The sequence below is a fragment of the Lontra canadensis genome, unplaced genomic scaffold (genome assembly GCF_010015895.1).
Source record: "Lontra canadensis isolate GAN:19392208 unplaced genomic scaffold, GSC_riverotter_1.0 scaffold141, whole genome shotgun sequence".
NCBI classification, from domain to species: Eukaryota; Metazoa; Chordata; class Mammalia; order Carnivora; family Mustelidae; genus Lontra; species Lontra canadensis.
In genome coordinates this window covers 1,102,734-1,123,404 of record NW_022631135.1, presented here as the reverse complement: position 1 = coordinate 1,123,404, position 20,671 = coordinate 1,102,734, and the positions used below count along the sequence as shown (strand labels likewise).

Below are 20,671 nucleotides of genomic sequence, written 5' to 3'. Positions count from 1 at the left end.
CATAGTCATTGTTAAATCTCTAATTCCTAGACTAGGAACTCAGTATGTTTTGTTGCATGAATGGTCTTTTTAGAGTGGGGGGGGCCTAATAAGTTGAAGTTCCCAATTAGGGAGCTATCTTCATAGTTGCCTTTTTTTTCCCCCCTAAAATAAGTATTTATTTATTTATTATAGAGAGAGCGAGTAGGAGGGGCAGAGGAAGAGAGAATCTCAAGCAGACTCCACGCTGAGCATGGAGCTCAGCTTGGGGTTCGATGTCAGGACCCTGAGATCACTACCTGAGCTGGAATAGAGTCAGATGCTTAACCCACTGCGCCACTCAGGTGCTCCTAGGCAGTGTGGGTTTTAAATGCATATTTACCTAGGAAGTTACATGCACACACAGCTTTATAAACTATTACAGTGAACAAATCATCAGTTTCTTTACATGCTTTGCTGATGTGATACAGAAAGTGTTGATCATTATAGGGCATGAAAACTGAAGAATGATTAAAGGTCCCTAGAGATTATCCATTATTTAAAAAATATGAACAAGCTGCTATCCTTTAGCAAAGTGTTGTCCTGTGATAAACATTGGGATAAGAGCTTAAACCATACAAGTATTTTCACTTTTGCTGATGTAATGTCCTCAAGCTCTTAGGAGTGATGCCAGTCTGTTGCTGTGACGTTTGGCTTGTGGAAGCACTATTAAATAATCACTGGCTGATTCGCCATTGGCCCTGTATCTTTTTGGCCAACATTAGCGTTTCTGCAGGTTTGTGAGGTAATGGGTAATAACTGTGGGACCTGCTAGCTGCAGCCCGCGGAGCCCAATCTGCTGTGTCCCCGGGGGAGCTATAGCAGTTATGTTAGGGCCTGGCCCTGGGGAAAGGAGGCTTATTTGCTTTATTGTCAGCTTCTGCTATATTTTAATATATTGTATTTTGTATGTAATATTGTATGTATTTTAATACATACTTGGATGGGAGTCTCGATGATGGGCCTTGCTATTTTGTTTAAGTGCATTTCAGATTTAAAGAATCCATTACACCTAATGGTGCCGGCTTGCAGGAAGAAGAGAAAAAAATTTCACACCCAATGCTGATATAGATAGGAAGTTTAACTTTATAGTATTTGGTTTTCATCAGATACTTTCCTTTGTTAGGAAAACATGTATTTTTCCCGTGTATTTTGTCTAGCCCCATACCCGGCATGTACTTAGAACGAGGGATATAAAAGTGGTAAGAATTCTGGTATTTGAGCTCATATAATGTCAGACAATGAGCTAAATAGGTATAACAATGACAGAGTAATTTGAAGACTGCTGATGTGTATTATTGAAGTACCTAGAGGACTTTATAGTAAAGGGAGAACTTTGGGAAGAACTGATGGATTGGATCGGAAGGGTGGGGGGCAGAAAAACGGGGGTAGAACAGCCATCACTGCTAAGACTGGGGTGACTGCAGAGGGGCCAGCCTGGCCTGAGGGACGGGTAGAGGGCCCCTTCTACCAGCTAGAGGAACTGAAATCTGACCTGAAGGAAAGACAGCGGGGGGCCCTTGTAGCTGCTAAGTGGTGGCAAGATGAAAATAACATTTAAAAGGATGAATAGACTTTGGCAGAGGTATGCAGGGTGGTTGTGGGAGAGGCCTGAACTGGTGGTGTACACCAGGAGAGACAAGGTCTCATGCACACTGGCTTCCCTCACCGTGTGACATTTATGTTGTTCGATTCACTTGAGCCCACAGTGTGAACCTCTCTGCTTTATAGACACAGATTTGATTTGTCAGTCAGTATCCTGCTAATCATGGGGCTTGGGGAGGCCGAATCATGCGTGCCCTTCCTCCTCCCCCACCGAGCAAGAAGACCAAGAGTCAAAAACTCAGCTCTCCTAGGCAAATAAAGAATCTTTAAAAGACATGGCACATCTAAGGGATTAGGGATGCAGTTTATTAACTCAGTGGGAAATGCAGTGAATGGGCAAGAGGAATACATGCATCACCCTGTCTGGTTCTGCTTTGTGGCCGCATGACCCATTGGCAGGAGGTGAGGCCAGGTTCTAAACTGGAAGGTCGGTTGTAATGCTTAAGAGAAAGCTTGTGAGTAATTAATTCATTGCTACTTTTTTGAATCTGTTGTCTGCCTCTTATTGGGCTCAGTGCTTTGTCCTGTTGATAGAGCATCAACAAAATGGACGCGGTCCCCAACAAAATGGACTCGGTCCCTGCACTCCTGTATCCTCACAGTAAGGCTGTTCTCGTGACAGACAACCAGTCAGTCTGAACACATGCTCTCTCCCTCTGAATTTACCTCCTCTCTTTCCTCACTGCTGGCCACTCTTAAAATTGACAAACTTTCCTTAAGTCCTTTTATTAACTTCAGTCATCGTGCCTCAAGTCTTAGTGGCGTAGGGGCCATCAGGCACTTTTAGGTGATTGTGCACGGCTTTGCTTTGATCCACTTTGTGATGATTTTTCTGTGCTATTGGAGGATAATCTTATATTTAGGCTTCCTTTTGCCTCCATTAACCATGAGCAGTTTGAAATAGCGCCAGACTGCTAGTGGGGAGGTAAACCAGGAGACCAGCTCATGGGTTCAGCTTCTACTTGCATGATATTCCGGCTCTGAACTTACCTTGCTTGCTTGCACAGTATTTCCATACGTTAAGGGGCTCGCATTAGAAAGTTTGCTGTGGAAATAAAGACAAAGGGATGTATCTACCCCCTTTTGCAAAGAACAGGTGACAGATTCTAGTTAAGACAAATGTGTGAAGGAGCAGATGGAATTCGAGGTAACTCAGATGTGAAAGCCCAAAGGGAAGGTGGTTTTGTAGGGAAATGATTGATTTTTTTTCAAAGATTTTATTTATCTGAGAGAGTGCCCTCATGCCAGCAGGGAGGGTCTGAGGGAGGGAGGGAAGGAAAATCCGGGGAGCCTGACGAGGGGCTTGACCTGAGCCAAAGGCAGAGACTAAACTGACTGAGCCAAACAGGTGCCCCAAGATGACTGATTTTTGATAGATTATCTAAGCGGAGATGATTAGGGGTCAGTGATTTGATACTGTGACTTTGGTGATTGATTAAGGCCAGAAATGTACATTGGGATAGTCTATATTAGGATTAATGACTGACTGATCTTGAACAAATGTGTTTAAAAGGTAATAATTCATTCCTTAAGTTATTGATGATGTTGGTATAGTGATTAATAATAAAATAGTTAACACTGTGGTCTTATCTTAAGTACTTTCGTATGCACTATCTCATTCAATCTTCAGAACAAGTTAGGAATTATATCCCCATATCCCTGGCATAGGGGAGGGGGTGAAGCAGGTTGCGAGAGGCACCCGAGATCACATACTTACCAAGGGTGCAGTTGGCACTTGGAACATTGGAGTGTCGAGTTTACACTGTTTACCACTGCATGGCATTGCCTCTCCGTTAGATAACTTATATGCAAGCATTAAAAAAACATATGGGTTAAAAAAACCAAAATGAACTTGAAATAAACAGGGTAGAATGAGGCCTCCAGTGGGGAAGGAAATGGGATGGACTGAGTTTTGGGATGATACCTATAGAGAATGGGGACTACAGGGGAAGCACGTTAGGAAACAGAGGGAGGGAGATGGCTTTGACTCCAAATAGAGGTGTGTTAAGTAAAAGGGTCGTTATTGTTAATTATGGGCCGAGAATGTAAGTAGAAGATAGGAACTGAGAATCCTACAGGCCGGCTTTTCCCTCTTCCTCAGGTATCACCTTAAATATCACTTCCTCAGAGAAGCCCTGAAATTAGTTGGGATGGGACAGTATAGATCCATGACTATCCAGCGCTAAGTATGATTTCTAGTGCATAGTAGGCCCTTGACATATACTAAATAAAAGTATGGCAGGAGTCCTTCGGGATATAAATAAGACGTGGTCCTGGCCCTCGGAGACCACTTGTTCTCGTTGGGGGACTTGCTTGTTCAGACATCAATGAATTGTTCTGTGCTAATGAGTAGCTCTCATCATTGCCATGAGTGCTTGGCTCGTGGTCCTCCTTATTCACCCGTCTGCCACATGTCATGCTAGGACAGAAATGGGAACCTCTGGAGCAGGGGAGTTTTAGTAGTGCCTTGGCCTGGATGTGAGACCCTTTTGAGCACACACCCCTCCTTCCTGGCCAGTCTGCCCTGATTTCCCACCAATCTCAACCATAAACCCTACACTTCAGTGATACCAAATTACCAATTACGCATTTTCCTCATGAATATGCCCCATTGTTCTATGGCTGGGGCTTGTGTTATCTGTTAGTCCCTCTGCCTGTTTTTCCTTTTCCTCATCTGTCAAACTTCTACTGACCTTCCAAGCTGGATTGGAAAGATGGTCATCCTAGTGAGCTTTGCTGGCGCTGCCCTCCTGCCGGAAGCAGTTCCTTCCTTTGTGATTCTGCTCATGCCCTAGAACTTTTGTATTGCTTCACAGTTCTGTGTTCACATCGAGCGGCAACAGTGACGGGGAGTGCTTTGAGAACGTGGGCCCTGTTCTGTCGTCCTCCTCCTTTCTCAGGTTAGCCCCGTGCCTGAGTCAGAGGGAGGCTTCCACAAATAGATCCTGCAGGAGTTAGATAATGATGGCTGGCTGCCACTTATAAACTGGCAGGTTTCTCCAATATTTGTTTTTAAAAAGGTTTATTTATTTGATATGTAAAGGAAGTTAAATACTCATGTAGATATCGCGTTCTTTTCAGGAAAGGGAAATTTGTATTTGTAACCAGTGAAAACTTTGGCTTACTAAAGATTAGATGGAACTAATTTTAGAGGGAGAGCAGGAAAAGAAATACATAGTAAAGTTGTTTACATCCTTCAAATGATTTTTGGGTCATTGTGATTGTGTAATAAACTTTTAGGGTAGCATGTAAAATAATGAACTCTTTCAAGTGTTTGATTTACTGCTTAGTTAATTACATATGCATATTAAAATGGTAGTATATCATGTATGAATAGGGAAGGATTGCTTTTGTCATTCTTTCATTTTATGAAACTTTCTGTATAAAACTTTTTAAAGATTTTATTTATTTGGCAGAGAGAGAGAGAGAGAGTACAAGTAGGGAGAGCAGCAGAGGGAGAGGGAGAAGCAGACTCCCGGCATAGCAAAGAGCCCGATGCGGGGCTTGATCCCGGGACACTGGGATCATGACCTGAGCGGAAGGCAGATGTTTAACCAACCGAGCCACCCAGGCGCCCCTATATAAAACTTTTTATCTAACATAGTTTTCTAGGACATAACCTTTTTCATTTCCCTTTAACTTGTTTGAGATTAAGCACTTTTTTATTCATTTATTCAACAAACATGTGTCAGTGCCAAACAACACTGTAGGTAATGGGAATAGAATGATTTACAAAACAGACAAAAAAAATCCTCTTTTCATGCAAATCATGTTCTAGAGTTGAATAAGATATGATGTCACAAGAATTTTATCCATGGACATATTTGATTACTTAATTATCTGTGATAGCCACAAGAACTTAGCCTTATAGAATCCTATTTTTAACAGATTTTTAAAAGGCTTTTATATGATATTTATTTATTATTTTTAGAAAATATTTATTTTTTATTATTTTTTTAAGATTTTATTTATTTATTTGACAGAGATCACAAGTAGGCAGAGAGAGGAGGAAGCAGACTTTCTGCTGAGCAGAGAGCCCACTGTGGGGCTCGATCCCAGGACCCTGGGATCATGACCTGAGCTGAAGGCAAAGGCTTTAACCCACTGAGCCACCCAGGCGCCCCTAGAAAATATTTATTTATTTATTTTAGAGAGAGACAGCACAAGCAGGATGGACAGGAAGAGGGAGAGAGAATCTCAAGCAGATACCCCCCCACTGAGTATGGAGCCAGGCCTGGGCCTCGATCTCATGACTTGAGAGTATGACTTGAGCCAAAACCAAGAGTCGGTCGCTTAATTGTCTGTGCCACCCGGGTGCCCATATATGATATTATTTATAATTGGAAGAAAATACCCCCTAGGAACAATAACTGATAATGGTGATTACACTATTCTTACAATGGCAGCTAACACAGATTGCTCACCATATACAGGTTTTGTAATATGACGAGAACATTTCAATTTGTTTAAAGCACATATTCAATTTATGAGATCAGTGCTATCAGTGATTTTCATTTTGAAGCTGAGGAAACAGGAAGGGAGATTAAATCACTTGTGTGGCAGTTGATTGGTTGAGTCAGGCTTTGAACACAAGCATGTCAGTAATTTATGAAAAAATAAACAAACAACAAAGCAATTAAGAGACTAGTCCCTTTGATGAGAGACCACAAAGATTGGAATATAAAGCAGATGGATAATTATCTATAGGAGATGGTAAAAAGCATGGAGTATTTAAATGGTATATAGTGCAGTAATTAGGATTGCTACTGGAGCCAGAGTGCCTGGGTTTAGCCCTTGTGTGCCTTGCTTTCATCGTCCCTGAAATGGGAACCAGAGTAATGCCTATTTCATAGGGTTTTTGAAAGGATTAAATTAATATATGCAAGAACTCTTAGCTGAGTGCATAGGAAGTATTCAGCAAGTGTTAACTGATGCTCATGCTATTTTTGTTACTACTGCCATTTTTCTTTAAAGATTTTATTTAGAGAGAGAGCACAAGCAGGGAGAATGGCAGGCAGAGGGAGAAGCAGGTTTCCCACTGAGCGGAGAGCCAGATGCGAGGCTTAATCCCAGGACCCCAGGATCATAACCTAAGCCGAACGCAGATGCTTAACCAGCTGAGCAACCCAGGTGCCCCACCATTTTTTTTTTTTTTTAAAGAGGATTCCCTCTTTCCTGAGGTTTTGTTTGTTTTTTCTTTTTTAGAAAAATTGTTGCCATATATTTGGGTGTATATGTTCCTTAGTTTCCTAATTGATTTTTCTGTTTGGTATCAGTTTGGTGTTTTTGGCCTGGGTTTTGCTCAGGAGGGTTTTGGAATGTGGTTCTCTGAGTCTCTACAGGGTTTTTAAGGTATTTTTAAGTAATTCTTATTTGCTGTGGTTTTTACCAGATAGCCAGAACCACCAGCACATTACATAGGAAGTCCTCCAATCTTGAGATTATGCTTGCTGAAATGATATTCTTCTGGGTGAGTCATTGTGGCAGGATTCCAGCACTCACTAAACCCTGTGAAGAAGCAATGAGAAAGGGGGGAGTAAGAGTGAGCTTAAGAATTGTTCCAAGCGCATGAGCAGCACAGTGAGTGAAGTGCTGGGCATCATGGGAAATCCCATCAGTAAACTGCACAACTTTGATTGTAATCAGCAGTTATGGACTTTCTGGTTTGGAGCCCAAGTTGTTGATTGGCATCTCTTACCAAATATACTGTCGGTATTTAGCATGGAAAACCAATTCATTGGTCTTGTTACTGTCATTTCATTCAGTTGTGGATAACTCCAGTGTTGGTAGCATCTTGGAATGTGTGTAATAGAAAGGGATAAGAAACCATTTTGGGTCAAGGAGAATATGCAAGCTAGAATTACAGATTATTTAGAACACAGTAACAAGGAGAACGCTACATAGCAAAAGTTGAGAGAGGCTGCAGGAAGGAACGGTAACTGGACATTCCTAGCTTTATTTTATTTATTTTACTTAAAGTAAACTCTGCCTTCACTGTGGGGCTCAAACTCACAACCCTGAGATCAAGAGTACCATGCTGTACCCACTGAGCCAGGCAGGTGCCCTGACATTCATAGCTTCAGATGTCAAATGAAAAAAAAAAAAAAAAAAAAAAAAGAAATGAACATTATATTTAAGATAATAGAAAGAGAACCAAGAATGAGCCCCAGTAAATAAGGAAGAGGGAGTGAATGTAAAATGTAAATGGTATCTCAGAGCTAATTTTGTGTTGGAGGGAGGAGGAGGGATGAGAAGTCACTCAATAAAGGATAATCCTGTAGCTATTTTAGCCAGGGAAAAAAGGATGTGAAAAAAAATTGTATAGCTTTAGACCAGGAGACATTGTAAAGATATAACTGTGGTAATAATTTAGAAATTAATCAGCAAAGTAGAAACATTCCCAGGAAAATATCAGTGCTTTCCTTCAAAAGACATAGAAAATCTTAAAAGTTAATAATCATAGAAAAGATGAAAAAATATGAGTTACTGGGCCTCAATTATAGGAAAGTGTTTTTATACTACCCTGGAACAGAATAGTCCTTTACTGTTCCAGAATATAGAACTGTACTAAAGCATTCTTTTTAAAATTTGAAGGCCAACGTAACCCTGATAACAGTTACTGGTCAGAATAGTGGGGGGAAAAAAAAGAAAAGAAAATTATAGGCTAATGTCACTCATAAATATCTATAAGGACCCAGTAAACCATCCCCCCCCAAGTCTATAATAACCAAATGGAATTCACTTTAAGAATGTAGGAATAAGGGACGCTTGGGTGGCTCAGTTGGTTAAGCCGCTGCCTTCGGCTCAGGTCATGATCCTGGGGTCCTGGGATCGAGTCCTGCATCGGGCTCCTTGCTCGGCAGGGAGCCTGCTTCCTCCTCTCTCTCTGCCTGCCTCTCTGCCTGCTTGTGTGTACTCTCTCTCTATGACAAATAAATAAAATCTTTAAAAAAAAAAAAAAAAGAATGTAGGAATAAGGGGCACCTGGGTGGCTCAGTCAGTTAAGGGTCTGCCTTTGGCTCGGGTCATGATCCTGTGGTCCTGGGATCGAGTTCCAATTCTAGCTCACTGCTAAGCAGGAAACCTTCTTCTCCCTCTGCTCCTACCCACAGCTTGTGTTCTCTCTCTTTCTTGCTCTGCTCTCTCTCTTTCAAATAAATAAAGAAAATTTTAAAAAAAGAGTGTAAGAATAATATATAATTTCAGATTCCTTTAATAGATTTTATCATTGCTAGATGCGCCATTTAATGAAATTTCAATATTCATGAAAATGCTAACTAAATTAGGAATGCATATAATTATTTAATATGCTAAATAATGTTTTTTCAAAATAATATCTAATGTTGTACTTAACAGCATGATAATATATTCTTAAGGTCAAAATAAAAAATACTACTTTTTGTCATTTCTATTTGGTTCTTGAAATTTGTCAATACAGTTTGACAAGAAATGAGCATTAAGTATTGGAAAGAAGGAATGAAAATTATTTTTTCATAGTTATAGAATATTCTGAGTGCAAAACCCAAGGGTATCTTGGGATAGCCAATTAAAAGTGCTATATAAAGATCTTATTTCTAGTTCCTAATAGTGTAGAAATTCTGTTTCCTAGGAACAAATCTAATACGATGTCTAATCTTTGTGGATAAATTATGGAACATCCAAGGATGTAAAAGAAGGACCTTTTAAATGGGAAGCTGTTCATTGTTGGGAATGGTTGATATTGTAAAGATACCAGTTTCCCTCAGAAAAATCTATAATTTCAGTGAAAATCCACTCAAAATCCAAAGCAGTTTCATCCTAAAATTCATATGTAAATGAACATGTGTTCAGGAAGAGCCAAAATAATTTTGAAGAACAAGTTGGAAAGACTTGCTCTACCACACATATCAAAGTTACTAAAACATTGTGGTAAGGATAGGTAATTAGACCAGTGAACCTGATATAAACCAATAAAGCCCAGAAACTTAATATAAGCCAAAATAAGGAAACTCATTATAAAGTTGGTGATCTAAATCAGTAGGGAAAGGTGAACTATTAAAGAAGCCAGGTCAATACATCCATTGGTTGTCCATATGGGTAAAAAAATGAAATTTCATTCCCCACTTCATACCATATGCAAAAATTCATGATAGATGATGCATAACAGAGTTAAGCGCAGAAAGTCAATCTTTAAAATTTTTAGATGAAAATATGAGCATTGTTGGGAAGTAGGAACACAGATAATACAAATGATGAAGAAAAAGATTGAGAAATTTGACCCTTAAACTTCCATACAAGAAAATGTACTACATTGGAAAGAAAAGGGTTAGACTGATGGAAGATGTAAGACATTGTTAGTTGCCTTCCTTTCTTTACAGACACAGCCCTATTTTGTACCCATTTAAAAATGACCACCTGTCTCCTTTGATGTCCTTCAGGGGTTGTGTGTAATGAGAGGTAAGCAAAGAATTCCTGGAAGAGTTTGCTTTCTGAATATGGGGTCTGGTCTTTGTCTTTCCTATTTCCCCTCTTGCCTAGAATGGGTATCAAGTTTAGAGCTGCAGCAGCTTTGTTGCAATGGAGAAGTTGAAGCTACATGTTCAAGATGGCAGGGCAGGAGGATAAAAGACTAGCTCCGTGATGATATTCTTGACTAGAGGCATTGGTTGTGAATCACCATACTTGTAGTCAAACGAGAACAAAGACCTTGGTCTAGTCTAGCCATTGTAGGTGGCTTTTCTTTTTTTCTTTTTTTCTTTTTTTTTTAAAGATTTTGTTTATTTATTTGACAGAGATCGCAAGTAGGCAGAGAGGCAGGCAGAGAGAGAGAGGAGGAAGCAGGCTCCCCGCTGAGCAAGGAGCCAGATGCGAGGCTCGATCCAGGACTCCGGGATCCTGACCTGAGCCTGAAGGCAGAAGCTTTAACCCACTGAGCCACCCAGGCGCCCCTGTAGGTGGCTTTTCAAGGGAGTATTACTAACAACAGTCCATATCCTATAAGGATTCAAATCCAGGTTATATGAACAGCTCCTATAAATCAATGAGAAAGACAACCTAATAGAAAAATTGAGGATAATTGTAGGCAGTTCATAGAACTGGAAACCCAAATGGTCAGTAATATTAATATTAATATTTAGGAAATCTCATTAATATTTAGGAAATTCATTAATATTAAATTCATTAATATTTAGGAAATTCCAGTTAAAAGAGACTTTTCCATAACCTTCATAATATGAATCTAAAAATATCAAGTGTTGAGGAAGATATAGAGAAGTTGTTATTTGTATTCACTTTTGATGAGAATAGAAATTGGTACAAGCATTGTGGAGAACATTTTGTCAGTATTGGGTACAACTGACCGTGCCTCACTAGTCAGCATTCCACTAGATAACATATTCTAGAGACTTTTGTCCCTCTGCATGGAAATGTGGAAGCAGTGGTAATTGAGGTATCTTTTTTTTTTTTTTTAAAGATTTTTCTTTATTTATTCAACAGACAGGGATCTCAAGTAGGCAGAGAGGCAGGCAGAGAGAGGGGGAAGCAGGCTCCCCGCTGTGCAGAGAGCCCGATGAGGGGCTCGATCCCAGGACCCTGAGATCATGACCTGAGCCAAAGGCAGAGGCTTAACCCACTGAACCACCCAGGCGCCCCATGTCATTGAGGTATCTTAATGGCAAAGTAGTGGAAACACTCTGTCTTTCAGTCGGGACAAAGAAAGTTTATTTTATATTTAGGACTTAAAAAGAATAACCTACATGTATGAACTACATGGGGCTACATATATGAGTATAGATAAATCTGAAAAAACTCCAAATGCAGAAGACTATGAATGTGGGGATACAGAATTTGAAAGCAACATTGAAACTATGTAAAACAATGTCATCAGCTAAGCCACTGAGAGAGATAAGCACCTAAATAAGCAAATATTTCTACTCATCACTGAATTTTCTGGAAGCCTAAAAGTTGATTTTTAAAATCCGGCCAATGTTAGTTTATTGCCTGTTTTATTCCCAATAGTGTCTTATTTACTGGGGATGTTAAAACCAGAGTTGCTTTTCGAGCAAGTGGTATAATATTGAATTTTTTCTTTTAAAGATTTTGTTTGTCAGAGACAGAGAAAGAATGAGCAGGCAGAGGGAGAAGCAGGCTCCATGCTGAATAAGGAGCCAGATACAGGACTCGATCCCAAGACCCTGAAAACATGACCTGAGCCAAGGGCAGACGCTTAATGGACTCAACCACCCAGGCATCCCTATAATGTTAAATTTTTAAAACACTTAGTAAAAATACTAATGTATAGCTTCATTTAATTATTCTAATTACTTTCTGAGATAATACACATGTAGGATTTTTATTCTTATTCAAATTAAGTACCAGTAATTGGACTTAACATTCTGATTTCTAGTTCTTTTTATAGTAGTTTTATGACTTTTTCCAGCGAACAATTTAATGTGTAGGTATACTTCACTTATGCACAAGGAAAAGTGATATTTTAAATAAAATTGCAGTGGCTGTCTAATTTGAGTGATCCAACGGTGAGTCTTCTTTGTTTGTATTTCAAGTAGATGACTTACTGATTTATTGACTTTTTGGTTTTCAGGGACGAGGGGTGGGAGATGGGGTGCGTGGAATGAACACAGTTCTTCAAACTTGGTATGCACAAGAATCATCCAATGAATTTACAATAAACATACATTCTCTAATTACCCCCCCCACCCCGTTATTCTGACCTTTCTCTTTCTCTTCGTTACTAGACTGGCGTATTAAGGGCTGTGAGCTTGTTCATTTTGGTGTTCTCCAGAGTGAACAATCTGGTGGTGGTATGTGTTTATGAAGAACTTTCTGGAAGTGACTACCTGGGCACAATTAGTACTGTATTGTGGCTAGAAAAGCCTAGGAAAAATTTAATTTAATTCATTTATTTACGTTTTAGGAAAGATTTTAATACTGTGTCCTGAAATTGGTTTTCCGTTAAACTCTCAAGCATCATGTGCAAACATTCTTTTCACTAGCCAGATCATTTAAAGACACAATTCTAAAATTCCAGGGAAGGATTTCACTGGAAAAGGTGCAGCAGAAAATAAGAGTAAATAGAGAAGAAGCTATCATCTCATACAAGTATGCTGAGACAGCTGGGAAGTGAACAGTTTTCCTTGTAGAGGAGTTCTTCTCTAGCACAAACTACTGGGAATCATTCAGGCAGCAACACAGAAGACTGCCCTTCTCACCCTTTTTAGCACATGGAAGGAGACGACTCGAGCTGGACCCTATACTCCTTCAACTGCTGGCTTGATTGAAGCCACATGGGTGGGGGTTTTCATTTAGACCCACAAAGAGGCCTTCGGTGCCCTTGCCATCTATAAATAAAGTAAACCACACAGAGAACAAAAACAAAAACACAAAAACAAGCAAACAAAACACCCTGAACACATTCATTGTTTGTAAACACAGATGCAAACATAACCCATTTGGTAACAAAAAAAATAATACATCCTGGTCTTGTGCACTCTCTGTTCCTTTACCATCAGCCCTGTGCTTTTTTTTTTTTTTTTTAAATATAGTAACTGCACAATAAATCCTAATTGAATGTGGGGTGGAAGTGGGATGAGAACTGACAGAAATCAGTGCCCGTGTCTACATTTTCCATCCCTTCTGCTGTTTTGAGAGGTCCAGTCATAGTTTAGGATGGGTTTTCTAATGTGTGAATAATTGAAACGTGGAACAGTAGGGAAAAGACTCCTTAGTTGCCTGTTTAGCTCAAATCTGAAGTAAATTTTGCCAAGCTAGTTTTTTTCTAACATGGGCCAGAAAACCCATGTGTTTGAACTTGGGTGCTTTGACTTTTCATGGCAGACCTCTGGATAACCTTGGTTGGGGCAGCTGTTCTTCTGGTGCTGTTTCCTTACACGAAAGTAAGTCGTGTAAAGATGGAGACAGTGAACTCGGGAAGGGCTTTTTCACGCTCACACACACACTTCTACCTATGCAGTAAACCTCCAGCAAGGAGGCCACGTCTTCCTGCTCCTTCCATAGACACTTTCTCATAAACATTAACAATTATATGTCCTTTGAAGATGCTGATAAGCTGATAAACCACACTGTGAAATCTCTTTGATATTCTGTTTTGCTTGTGGAGATGAAAGATGGTTTGCTTTATTATCAGTTAAGGCAAGCAGTGAATGAAAACATGTTTGCAATTAGCACTTGCCTCATGTGCTGTCAATCTATTTAAATTGGGAAGATTACTGAAAATAAACAAGGTGTGCCTCTTGTACTTAGATACAGGCAAGGCTGGTCTCTACCTACTAGACAAGTAAGAATTTTCCTTTGAATTTTAGATTGGGATTCCTCGGTTTGCCTTCTTGTTCCCCCCACCCCCACCCCCCAGTATAATCTATGGGATCTATTTTACAACAGTAATTGAGTGTATCTTCGAAAGGGAGTTCTGAGCTTGAACATATTTTAAGGTGCTGTTAATGTTGGACTCTGAAAAATATTCTTTAGATTATCTTTTATTAAATCAAAGTAATGGGTGTGCATAATTGAATCCAGGTTCCTTTGCTTCTCATTTTGGTCTCTGTGGTTTCTGGATGGTTTTGGATATCGTACCCTTCTGGAGAAGTTGCCTCTGTGTCATATTGGAACTTGTTGGAGGTTACAAGTCACTTTTGGAGACAGTAACCGTTCCTTGGAAAATACTGGGCTGATTTTTCTTTTTCAGTCGGTGAATTGTGAGCTTGCTTCCCCAGATTGCTTTTTGGCATCTGCTTTGCCCCAGGCAGGGTAGTGTCCAGCTTTATTTGGTGAGTAACTGCAGATGCTTCTTGCGTTCAGGCTTCTTTATTTGTTACTGTTGTTGTTGTTTTAAAATAAATGCCCTGTCTGTGAAATTTTAGGCCAAATGGGATAAAAGGAATCCTGGTTTTCAAAGGTTCTTTAATTTTGCATTCAAAAGGCAATTTCAGCTTTACTGTTAGAAATTAAGTGTCCCAGTTGTTGACGAATTTACCACCTCCTACCCTCCTCTCTGCTCACGTATATGAGGGAGAAACATACAGATTGATTTCTATGCCTGAATAAAAAGTTGAGAGAAACTTGCACTTCATCTGTGTGGTATGCTCAAATACCTGAAGATGGTGGAAAAACCCCAGATTCAAAGGGAACATTGGAGGTAATTATTTTATTTTAAATCGAAACCGATGTACCTTTTTTAACCTACTTATCTGAAACACGGTGAGTTGAGAATAGTGGGAAGCCAAGGACAATTAAGCGCAGGAAATGGCTTCACGTGTTGCCGATTGCATCCTGGACGAGCTGGATGAAACAGAAACAGCTGGAATGCCAAATGCCTTATAAATTCAGGGGCCGGTGTGAAGTGTGGAGCACACTTCGTGAGCTGATTTCAGGCAGAGCTTCGCCCACAGGTCTTCGGTGACTTGCGTTCAGTTTTCTTCACAAAAATGCAAAATGTCTGGGGCCCTTTCGTATTGCTAAATGAAAAATGGTCTGCATTTGGCTCCATAAAGCAAGTAGCCTGGAGAGACGGGCCTGCCTAGAAATTGACTACATTTTTGTGGGAGAACGGGTGAAAAGGGCAGTTTCCTGTGTTGCTGCCAAAAGGTCTGAACAATTTGTAGTAGCTTGTGGCTAGAAAACAACTTCTGTGAGGCAAAAACAGCAACTCCAGACTGGCTCCGGGTATGTGTGAGAAAATGCTCTTCTTTCCCACTTGATTGTTAGGCTTTGTAGAAAATTCAGAGCGTGAACTTTGAAACTTAGCTGCTTAAAGCAGTGTTATTTTGGTTGATTTGGATAAAAACCTGGGGAAATATACTTGGAGTTAGCACAACTGGTACAGAATGGGGTACCTACAAACAAACAAACCCCAGCATTTTTATTTTTTTGTAACCGTGGGCTTGAATGGTAATTAACATTTCTCCTGCCTTAGGGAAGTATTGGTAAATTTTGGCGTGTAGGGTATGTATTTTTACAGGAATTTTTTTTCTCCTTCTTCTTCCCAGTTGACTTATTAGAGGTGTTTTCTTCATTTTGGCGGTGTGAGAAGTATGTATATGAAACTACTGATAATCGCCAGAGAGGTAGTACTTAACAGCATACCAGGCACCATGCTAATGTCCTCCTACTGGTTAAGTCGGTTTACTTCCCTGGATGAGAAATCGCTTAGGCTGGGCTGTCACATAACCAGAAAATGGTTGGAGCCTGTCGGATCTGGAGTCTGGTCTGTGTGTTCCTAATTATTTTAAAATAGGTATGGTTTCAGATATCAGATATTCATTTTGTAGATTTAAAGTCTGTTAAAAGTTGTGGCGAGTCCCCCCCCCCCCCATAGAAGGGGCTTGGGTATGTGGAATGAAGATAGACTTGATTCGTTTTTAAGGTTTTCACTAACTTTTCCCAATTTCGGCTTCCATCGTTCCTGCACTGACTGTGGCTCAAATATTCCAGACTTCACTTGACCTTTTTCACCCTAGTTTTGATCTTTCTTGTCCGTTGGGGATATCTGTTAGCTTTTTCCTTGAGAGGCAGACAATAACTGGTTAGGACCTAACTTTTTCTTAACATTTTGGCCTGTTTGTTAATCTTACTTTCTTCTTTATTGCATATTTTAATGAACAGCCTAATGCTCAAAATCTAGCGTGGTGGTTTTCAATGGGGGAGGGGATAGGTGGGTGATTTTTTTTCTTTCTTTCTTTCTTTCTTTTTTTTTTTTCCTGTCCCCTCAGGGCCTTTTGGTTCTGTTTGGAGACCTTTGTGATTGCCATGACTTGAGGGTGTGCTTCAGGCATCTACTGCACAGAGACTAGGGTTGCTGCTCGACATCTTATAATACACAGGACCGTGCCCCACAACAAAGAATTACCTGGCCAAGGAAGCCTGAGTGGCTCAGTGGGTTAAGCATCTGCTTTTGCCTCAGGTCATGATCCAGGATCCTGGGATCAAGCCCCCATCAGGCTCCCTGCACAGTGGGGAGCCTGCTTTTCCCTCTCCCATTCCCCCTGCTTTTGTTCCCCCTCTTGCTGTGTTGCTCTGTCAAATAAATAAAATCTTAAAAAAAAAAAAAATTACCTGGCCAAAATGTCCATCGTGCAGAAGTTGAAAACCTTCATGTAGCCACTACCATAGGGCACAGACCAAATTTAACTTGTTAGAAATGGTTTCTGTCTTCATGAGACTTTTTTCATAGCAAAATAACTCCATGGTAACTTTTTATTTTCTATTCAAGAGGTGGAGGAAGAGGCTGTCCATCTGTCTGCTCACCCAGCCCTAAGCCAAATAACACAAGTTGACCTTACATTGGAGTTTCTTTCCGCGGCTTCCTACTCTACTGTCAGCCCTCATCCTGCCTTGGAAGAGATCACACCTTTGTAGTCTTATCTGCCATTATCTTAGTCACGATAAATGGACTGCCTGTTACCAATGGTACAGGAACTACCTTGGGTTGGGGTGGGAGAGAAGCGAAAGAATCAAAGGGATGCACACCAAAGTTTTGACTGGGCTGAAGGTCCTAGTGTGCCTCTCCTAATGATATCAAGTACCTGAATATGTAGTTGTGAGAGCCCCATGCAGGTCCACACAGCTATAGGCTCGACTGTTGATTAGCTTCGTAAACTGAAAACTAAAATACAATGGATAAATGGAATTTTTAGATGAGCTTAAAAAGAAGAGATCTCTAGCTCCAGTGTTTATCAAATAACCACCACATTAGGGAAATTGACTGACTTTTGTATTTTATTACCTTGTGAGTTGTTGGGCCTCCTCTTTGTGATTTTGATTAAATGTTAAAGGTTGAAAGGAGCGAATCCTAGCGGTACCTTGGCACTGCTGCAGGTGCATGGGATTATCTGCCTTTCTTGGCTCCTTGATCCTTTAGAGATGGCTCCACTTCACCTCACTCCATGGCCTGTTCTTAGGCTCTTTTGTGGTGGCTGTTCTTACCAGCTTGCTTTATGTAGGTATTTTGTACCGTGAATTTGTAATCTGTTTTCTCCGTGTGTCACTTAACTAGGTTATGATGTCCTAGCACAGTGCTGGGTGCATAGAGGCCCTAGGTGTTGAGGGACTGAATGGTGGAGGAGGAGGGGAAGCAAACAGTTCAGCAATCTTCAAACCAAAGGAGAAGACGGTAGGTGTTTGAAAGTCAAAGTGTGCTGGGGAAGGAGTGTAAGTAAGCGAAGGTAGGAATTGTCGTGTTAGCTGGACCGTTGTGCACTTTTTCCCCCCCATTCTGCATGACTGAGGCTGGTAGGCTAGCCCATGGCCTTGGCCATCTGTGGATGGCAGGTCCAAGTGGTGTCTGTGTCCTCTTCCTGAGTTTCCTTCAAGCTTATTTATCTTCTTGCTGTGGAGGGCTTGTGTTCTCTACCTGCACAGGAATATAATCTGCCTGTTTGCCAGCAGTGTGATTTCTCAGTCTAGATTTCTCAACTGAGAGAGTCGTGTGTGTTCCCTCCCTCCAGGAAGAACTGTGTTTTAATGTGGTGGAAACGATCCTTGGGGTCATGAGGTGATTTCCCTATAGCAGTGCACCTGTATAGTATGTTAAATTCTGGGCTTGACCTTTTAGGGCCTCCTTAGGCACATTGTTTCCTTATCTTTCCTTCTCCTGGCCCTTGAATTCAAGAGATGCAGCCTCCTTTTACTCTGGGGTTTTTCTTATGTGCATTAGTGTCACCATTAGTGGCCTGCGTTAGAATCAATAGCAACTCTATAATGTGTGTGTCTTGTTTTTCTGTTGAATTATGTGAATGCATTTATTAGACATTTTGTTCAAAATAGAGATAATTATGGGAAAAACTTTCTTTCAGCAAAAGGCCCACTAATAGGGCATCTGCGCTTATCACTGTGGCCATGCCATTGGACTTGTCCCTTGCAAATTGAACATGGTTGATCGCACAGGTGTTTGCATGGTTGAACAAATTATATTTGGACAATACAGTGTTATGCCTGTCAGTGATTCGAGAGACAGGCTGGAGTTGTACAAGGACTACATTGGTAAGAGAACTAAAGAGAATATTGGCAAACATTTTCCAAAAAAAGAAAAACACTTCTGAGTGTAAATACACTTTTTCTTTTATTCTTTAGTGGTGAAATGCTCTTAAACTTACTGGGCCAGCCTTGTACTACAAAGTCTTTTTTTAAATCTAGTAACTTTTATTTGTAACCTTGAGATCCGTTAAGCAATATCTGGTTTTCCTTATTGGAGAACAGCTGTATTTGGATTGTGGCTAAACCCATAGAAAGATCCAATTTCCAGTGTCCTATATTTTTAGTCTATAGTTTTGTTTTGTTTGTTTTTTTTGTTTTGTTTTGTTTTAGCTTTTTTCCCAGATGTGAAATCTGTGTCCAGGAGAGTGGAAGTGTAGGGTGGGTTGATGAGGGAACTGTCCTAGAATTTCTGGAGATAACGGAGTCCAGTTGAAGCCTGTGGCTGTGATTTTGAGAAAAGTTATCATAGCTATTTTTGTTTTGCTGCATGGGTGCAAGTAAGTAAGGCCTGGGTTAGGTGGAACATGCAAACACACTAGAGGAGAGAGGAGCTGGGGGTTAGGTCTATCATGGTGGCCTCTGGGCTCCAAGGTACCAAAGGAGGGTAATGAAGACCCAGCAGTGAGAAATGGGAGGCGCACAGGCTGCTAAGATCAAAGAATTGTTGGAGTTAGGGTTTGAGAGAGATTGAGCTAGAAAGATGGAAGATAATCAAAGGTCAAAAGTCAAAGGTTGAGATGTGGGAAATGAAGATAACGGTAAGATTATATGTCTAGGGCAGGGTTTTTCAAGAAATTTTATTTTATTTTTTATTTTTAAAATATTTATCATATTTATACAATATTTCTTATTTCTTTTATTATTTTTTAAAGATTTTATTTGTTCATTTGACAGAGAGATCACAAGTATACAGGGAAGCAGGCAGAGAGAGAGAGGGAGAAGCAGGCTCCCTGTCGAGCAGAGAGCCCTATGTGGGGCTTGATCCCAGGACCCCGAGATCATGACCCGAGCCCAAGGCAGAGGCCTGACCCATTGAGCCACCCAGGCACCCCTCAAGAAATCATTTTAAAAAGCTTCTGCACAGAAAAAGAAACTGTCCACAAAACGAAGAGACAACCCACAGAATAGAAGATATTTGCAAATGACACTACAGATAAAGGGCTGGTATCCAAGATTTATAAAGAATTTCTCAAACTCAACACCCAAAAAACAAGTCAAAAAATGGACAGGAGACATGAACAGACACTCACTTCTCAAAAGAAGACAAATGGCTGAGAGACACATGAACAAAGGTTTATCGTTAGCTATCAGGGAAATTCAAATCAAAACCACATTGAGATACCACCTCACACCAGTTAGAATGGCAAAAATTAACAAGGCAGGAAACAAGTGTTGGAGAGGCTGTGGAAAAGGGGGATCCTCTTACACTGTTGGTGGGAATGCAGACTGGTGCAACCACTTTGGAAAACAGTATGGAGGTTCCTCAAAAAGTTAAAAACAGAGCTACCCTGTGACCCAGCAATTGCACTACTGGGTGTTTACCCCGAAGATACAGATGTAGTGAAAAGAAGGGGCACACCCCAATGTTCATAGCAACAATGTCCGCAATAGCCAAACCATGGAAGGAGCTGAGATGCCCTTCAACAGGTGAATGGATGAAAGATGTGGTACATATGTACAATGGAATATTACTCAGCCATCAGAAAGGATGAATACCTACCATTCACATTGACATGACTGGAACTGGAGGAGATTATGCTGAGTGAAATAAGTCAAGCAGAGAAAGACAATTACATGGTTTCACTCATATGTGGAACATGAGGAATAGCATGGAGGACGTAAGAAGAAAGAAGGGAAAAATAAAGGGAGAAATCAGCGGGGGTTGGAGGAGATGAACCATGAGAGACTATGGACTCTGGGAAAGAGATTGAAGGTTTCAGAGAGGAGGGGCATGGCAGGTGGGTTGGTCTGGTGGTGGGTATTAAGAAGGGGATGTATTGCAGTGAGTACTGGGTATTACACACAATAAAACATGGAACACTACATCAAAAACTAATGTATG

General features: G+C 40.5%; 1 protein-coding gene across 17 annotated transcripts in view; it reads left to right on the top strand.

Moving 5' to 3' along the window:
* Nucleotides 1–20,671, top strand: part of EPB41L2 (erythrocyte membrane protein band 4.1 like 2) — a 218,621-nt gene that overhangs the window by 34,016 nt on the left and 163,934 nt on the right. For 16 of the 17 annotated variants that reach the window (XM_032843482.1, XM_032843481.1, XM_032843479.1 and 13 more), the window contains exon 2: nucleotides 14,381–14,385. The exons of the other annotated variant lie outside the window; for it this stretch is intronic. The gene's annotated coding sequence lies outside the window, so the exon portion shown is untranslated. The remainder of the gene's footprint in view (nucleotides 1–14,380; nucleotides 14,386–20,671) is intronic. 17 annotated transcript variants of the gene reach the window in all.